We start from the raw sequence: 6977 nt of genomic DNA on the forward strand, positions 1-6977 counted from the left end.
AAGTTTACCCCACAACTCACAGAGGGATAGCTGACCCTAGATGTCTTCAGTGCTTCCTGTGCATCTTTGAGGTGATTGTGTTGCTCAGACCACAGGTGAAGACTTCAGTCTCCAGGCTTCAGCAGGGAGTCTTCTGTCTGACTGATAAAGCTCAGAACAAAATCTACAGTGTGGGCCATAACACTGTGGGCCATGATAGAGAGAAAGTCAGAGCCCTTGAGTTTCTCCATCTTCCTAGCCTTCAAGTTCCAGTCATCAGAGTCCTGCTAATGCTGCCTGTCCTGACCGTTGAATCCTTCGATGGCCTTCACAAGCTCCTCAAGAGACTGAGGCAGGAAGATCACCACAGGTTTCAGGACAACCTGGACTACACAGTTCCTGGGGTTTCCCTGGGCTCCTTCATGCACCTACGATCTTCTGCATTTCTCCACTGGTCTCCCCTATCACTTTCAGATAGTTCTAGACCCTCACTCTCAAGTCACAAAGAACCTCTCTGCCAGTCCCTCCAAACTCCCAGGGTCTCTGGATTTCTTTGTAGTCCCTTCAGGCACTGCTGACTTGAGAACTATGTGTTCCAGCCACCTGGTGCGGAGGCCCCAGCCACTGCAACCACTGCAGGGTGCTCCTGCATTCCTACTCATGGCCCCGTCCGCCTCCTTCCTTTGCCTACTGCAATTTGCTCTAACAGCAGATCTGGTCTATGGGGACTTCTGGCAGCCAAGTAGCTCAGCATGGAGGAGAAGGAAAGACGTGAGAAAGGACCAGTGTGCTGTGCTGTTATCATGGCTGCACGTGACCTCCTGCCTCCCAGTCTGTGCTGAGGCCCTAGGCCACTAGCTGTGCCCAGGGGCCCTCTCTGCCTATTACTTTTGTTTTGGTTTGGTTTTTGAGTTGCCCTGGAACTATATAGTTCAGGTTGTCCTGAAATCTGTGGTGATCCTCCTGCCTCAGTCTCCTGTGCTGAGTTTGTAAACTTGAGTCACCGTGCCCAGTGGCCCATGACTTCCTCCTAGGAGCCTACTCAACTTTCATGGCCCAGGCAATGCCTGAGAGCCTCTGCACCTCCGCCATCCAAGTCAGAGTACTTCCTGTGCCCCCCCCCCCATTTTAGGACTGAGCCCCTGGAAGGAAAATAGCAAGCTCTAACATTTGAGAATTCCTTCCTATTTACCCAGCCCAGCCACAGGGAAGGCTTGAGGCTGACCTTCAGCCCAGCTGTCAAAGATACAGTCATTTAATGTCCCTGTCATGCTGCTAGCCAGTAGGAAAAGAAACAAACAGAACCAAAGTACAATTGCATGAGCCATAGTTCAACCTACTCAGAATGCTGAAGCAGAAGGGTCACTTGGGCCCAAGAATTCAAAGACAGCCTGGGCCACAAAATGAGACTAGTGTCAACAAGAAAAAACAAAGGGATCAAAGCATCTGAACTTCTCCTGGTCAGACCCCTGCATGGCTGGCATTCAATCACACTCACAATCACTATCCCAAGGAAGCCTTCCCCCAATGCCCCCCACTTTCCAGACAGGTGACTGAGGCTTGAAGAAAAGGAGGAGCCCTGCAGTTCACCTCAACATAAGGGGTGAGAGACAACGCACAAGGCTAGGGCTCTATCAAACTAACTTCCCCCGGGGGATATATCTGGGCTCACATAGAGATTCCTGGCAACCCCATACCTGTTCTCCCTGTAGACAACCCTGTAGATGAAAGTTAGCCATTCTTTTTTTTTATTTTCAATTTTTATTTTAATGTCTGTATTGCCTGTATGTATGTAAGTGCACCCATGTAATGCAATGCCCACAGAGGACAGATGAGGACCATAGGATTCCCCTGGAACTAGAGTTTCAGACAGTTGATAACTGCCATGTGGATACTGGGATTCAAACCCGAGCCTTCTTCAAGAACAGTGTTTTTAACCACTGAGTCATTTCTCCATCCCTGAAAGTTAGCCATTCTTGAGTCTGAGGGAGCCCTCAGTGGCCAGGCCCAGGTTTTCCAACAAAGAGATTGAGCCGTTCCGTTTTTAAGGTGAAAGGTACTCCCACTGCTTTCACAGAGTGCATCCATGAAGTAGGCACAATTTCTGGAAGTGGGATGTGCAAAGCGGTTATTCCAGGCCTCCACGGGAGGCCCTGTGCAGAGCAAGGAGAGCCCGGCATGTGAGAGGGCCTGTGCTGGGCCGCCCTGATGCTTGGTGAGGGAGGTTTAACCAGGTTTCAGAGACCTGATAACCAGGCATCCAAGGAGTAAAAATCAGACTTGCCATTCTAATCTTTCAGATAGAAAAAGAGTGAATTTGAAGAGAAGATAGAAGGCAGATGCTTAAGACAAAACAATTCTAATTCTGAATCCTACTGGGGAGGTAGGTTGACTTGGATTCTGGAGCTCCTGGTGGATTTATGGGCCATGAGGTTTGTGCACCCCTCCACCCCTCCTCCTATATGTCTATCACCTTTTTTTTTTAGTCGTTTTGAGACAGGGTCTCCCTGTAGCCCCAGCTGGCCTGGAAATCATTATGTAGACAAGGCTGGCCTTGAACTCACAGAGATCTGTCTGCCTCTGCCTCCCAAGTGCTGGGATTAAAGGCGTGTACCACTATACCCAGCTTAAGATTTCTATGCTATGTATGACACATAGAATCTCAGGGCCTGTGGAGGACAAGCATGAAGAGAGCTACAGAAGTCAACATGGAGCCACCCTGCTTAGAGGGACTGTTATTCACTAAAACTTTCTTTTCCAGGACTAGAAAGATAATGCTTTTGCAGCAGAGTTTGGCCCTTAGCACCCATATCAGGCAGTTCACTACCACCTATAATTCCAGCTCCAGGGAACCTGATACTTTCTTCTGGTCTCTGTAGGTACATGCACACATGTGCACATTAACACACAGAGACATACACATATGCACATAATTAAAAAATAAAAATCAAATGTAAAGTTGGGCAAGGTGGCACAGGCCTTTAATCCCAGCACTCGGAAGGTAGAGGCAGGGAGGTCTCTAAGTGTCAGCTTGACTGGCATAGCAAGTTCCAGGCCAGCCAGGGCAACATAGTAAGTTTCTCTTTTCTCTTTTTTTGAAACAGGGTCTCACTGTATAGCTCCGACTGGCCTGGAACTCACTATGTAGACCAGGCTGGCCTCAGACTCACGGAGATCTGCCTGCCTGTGCCTCCCCAGTACTGGGGTTAAGGCATGTGCCACCATGCTTGGCTTTTCTTTCTTTCTTAAAATGTCAATGTATAATTGCTCACATGTCCTATGTCCAAACCAGCAGTTTGCTAAACACTGGGAATTCAACAGAAATCAGAGAATTGTTCTACCTCGGAGTAGAAGAAGCGAACAAATTGAAGTTTAATTGTTTCATTGTTTCCTGAAGAAGATCAGTTGATCTTTGAGCTCCTATAAAATCTGAAAACAGACAAAAAATGGATTTAATTTACCAATATTGTTAGTAGAATTACATTTGCAAATGGTTTTAGAAATTTCAAAAAAAATGAATGTACTATTATACGATACACTGTTTTATCAAGGAAGCATTTTCATACCTTTATAAGAATTATAAGAATAAGAAATTAGGGGCTGGAGAGATGGCTCAGTGGTTAAGAGCACTGGCTATTCGAAGACCCGGGTTCATATTCCAGCACCCACATGGTAGCTAACAACTGTTCATAACTCCAGTTCCAGGGGATCCGATGCCCTCTTCTGACCTCCACCATCATTGCACAACATAGGTGCACTTTCAGACATGCAGGCATAATGCTCATAGACATAAAATAAAAATAATAAAATATTTTTAAAAAGAACAAGAAATTGTTTTCTAGGAGTGACTCATCTATAACAAAGTTATAATTTAGAAGCCCAATCCACATCCAGGTATAGTGGTGCCACCTATAATTTCAGCACTCAAGAAGCTTAGACAGGAGGGTAACAAGTTCCAGCCCAACTTGGAATACATAGTGAGACACCCCCATCTCAAAAACTAAATTAATAAATAAATAAGCTGACCTATAGGTTAAAGGGGGGAATTTTTCTTATTTATTGAAGAAACTGAAAGTTTAATGAAGAAGAGAGATATTAATACAGCCTTGGCTATTCCACAAAGCACTAAAGAACTACAAAGTGCACAGGGCACGGCAGCACAGGCCTTTAGTCCCAGCACATCTGCAGATGCCCAGAGCTGTTCACAGAACACACAATATATGGGCTCTAAAGCATCATGGCCACTTTCAGCAGTGCTGTACAAGAATGGATTATGATCCTTCATGGTAGCAAAACACCCTCTGCTGAGCCAAGTGTGGTAGAGCTCACCTTTAATCCCAGCACTTGGGAGTGCATCTGGATACCCTGAAGCTAGAGCTACAGATGATTATGAGTAACTTGAGGTGCTGGGAACTGAACACAGGTCCTCTGTAAGAGCAGTAAGCATTCTTAACCACCACTGAACCATCTCTCTAGCCCCTTTGACTTTAGTGTTTTAATTTCTCATCTGCAATTTTCTGATGTAACAATATCAGATTCAGACTCTTTGTCGCGGCAAGTGCATCCTAGAAGCAATCTTATGATTCTTTTCATCACATCCTAAAATGTGACATAATTTGATATTCCCGTTGCCAGTGGTGTTTGCATCACTCACTGAAGGTGGTATTCCTGGGTCTCTCTGTCAGGTTGTTCTTCCACCTTGTAATTATTATTTTGGAGGGGAGTCTTTTTGAGACTCCTAGTGGCCCCAGCTGGCCCAGAACTCACTATGTAGATCAGGCTGACCGCAGTCTCACAGGGATCCTCCTAGATGCAACATGCTCCGTGCTGCTAAAAATGCTTGCAGTGGATAAAGGTACTGGATAGTCTTCAGCAAGCCCTAATGAAGAACTGCAGCACATGTCCTAGGGTTCTTGAACAAGGTTGTGTCTCTTTTTACTGGAATTGCACTCTCAAAACCAGATGCTGTTATGCTGTTAGAGCCTAACAGAGACTAAGTGTCTGATCGGTGATCATTAAATGACCATTCAACCTGAGCTGGCCATCATAAGCTGAATGTTACCTGACTCATTGAGTAAAAAAATCATAAGGTTCTCTTTGCAAAAGTATTTCTGCTCGCACCTAATCCCAGCACCCAGGAAGCTGAGGCAGGAAGATTGCCACAAGCTTAAGGCCAGCCTGGGCTATATAGGGACACCCTGTCACAAACAAATAGACAAGTAAACTAACCAATGGTTGGACACGTAAATTAGCAATCCAGTGTGTGATGGAAGTGATACACTTGAGCCAAGCTTGAGCTGGCCCAGAACAAACAAGAAAAGCGCACGAGCAGACGGGCGGAAGCCCAAGCAGCCTACCTCCATCGCTCTGCTGCTGCTTCTTCAGTTCACATTTTTTGGTCTCATATTGGCAGGCGGAGTGTTATATAATGTTATATAATAAACTAATAGATGAACCAGTATGGTATGATAGCACTGCCAAACGTAAGGCTTTACTTAGGTGTCCCTTAAAGATAGTAGCATGGCGGTTCCTACCATGAATCAGAACTGTAGACAAGTATTTTGTCATGTACTTGTGTATAGGGAGAGTGAGAGTGGAAGATGAACTAGTGGGAAGTGGCAAATGGGCCATTGGTCAGGGTCCTGGAGGAAATAAAAGGGGAACTTTTAGGAAAGGAAAGCCTAGAAAAGAGATAAATGTGTGGCAGGACCAGGGATAGGAGGCACTTGTGTAACCCCAAAAGCAAGCACTTCCTTAAAGTCTGTGACCCAAGCACCTGACTTGCCTCACCCAGTCCCAGCCCTGACAGGCAGACCAACAGAAATATCCACACAGATTCAGAATTTTTTTTGTCTTTTTGAGACAGGGTCTCCCTGTAGTCCCAGCTGTCCTGGAACTCACTATGTAGACCAGGCTGGCCTCGAACTCACAGAGATCCCCCTGCCTCTGCCTCCCCAGTGCTGGGATTAAAGGTGTGTGCCACCACACCCAGTTAGATTCAGAATTTTAAAAATATTTTATTTATTGTTTTTATTTTATGTATATGAGTGTTTTACTTGCATGTATGTAAGTGCACCACATGTGTGCAGTATCCACAGAGGCCAGAATAGGGTGTCAGATCCCCTGGAACTGGAGTTACAAATAGTTGTTAACTACTATTTGGGTGCTGGGAACCGAACCCAGGTCCTCTGCAAGAGCAGCCAGTACTCCTAACCACTGAGCCCCAAGGTTAACATTTTTGGGCCTCACCTTAGTGTCCACCAAAGAACATTTGTCAGGGTAAGCAGTGAACAAGTTGGACAGGATAATTCAACCTGTGTGCTAGCCAGTTTTCACTTCAACCACCAGTCAAGCCAGTGCTAACACAATGAACTGATAAACATACTGGACTTGTTGGCAGTATGCAGGCTTTTCATAGGCTCAGGATCACAGCTGACTGCTCACTACAGTTGAAAGCTACTGTTAAGCACTTAACTTGTTCAATGCAGAGGTTATCATAGGGTCCCTACGCCTCGTAGTATGCTTTATTTAGGAGGAGGAAATATCTTTAGTTGGAGGGAGAAAACATCTGCCTATGTGGCAGCTGGCTGATTATATGAGATCCCTCCCCTTTCTAGGGGACAGCAATTTGTTCTTATCAACTCCATAGCACCAGCTATGAACATGCAGAATTCATGACTCCAATTCACAACTCCTCAATATAGCACCGCACATGGCTGGTTCAAACCAAGGGACCCATTTTATGGCCAGGTACAACACGACCACAGAGTTTTCTGATCCTACCCCATTACCCAAAATTACTCAGCACATGAAATGATGAAGAATCAGGTATCACCTGACAACAACCCTCTGTGAGCCTAGTGCTCTCTCCTCAGAAAGGGCCCATGCTGGTGGTCACAATATGGTCTTATCTCCTGTAATCAGAATACAGATCTGGGGACAAAGGATAAGAATTCAAAATGGCTCCTCTCAGTATTACCTAGTGACATACTTATGAA

This window comes from Nannospalax galili, unplaced genomic scaffold (genome assembly GCF_000622305.1).
Source record: "Nannospalax galili isolate Female #2095 unplaced genomic scaffold, S.galili_v1.0 scaffold591, whole genome shotgun sequence".
Taxonomy (NCBI): Eukaryota; Metazoa; Chordata; class Mammalia; order Rodentia; family Spalacidae; genus Nannospalax; species Nannospalax galili.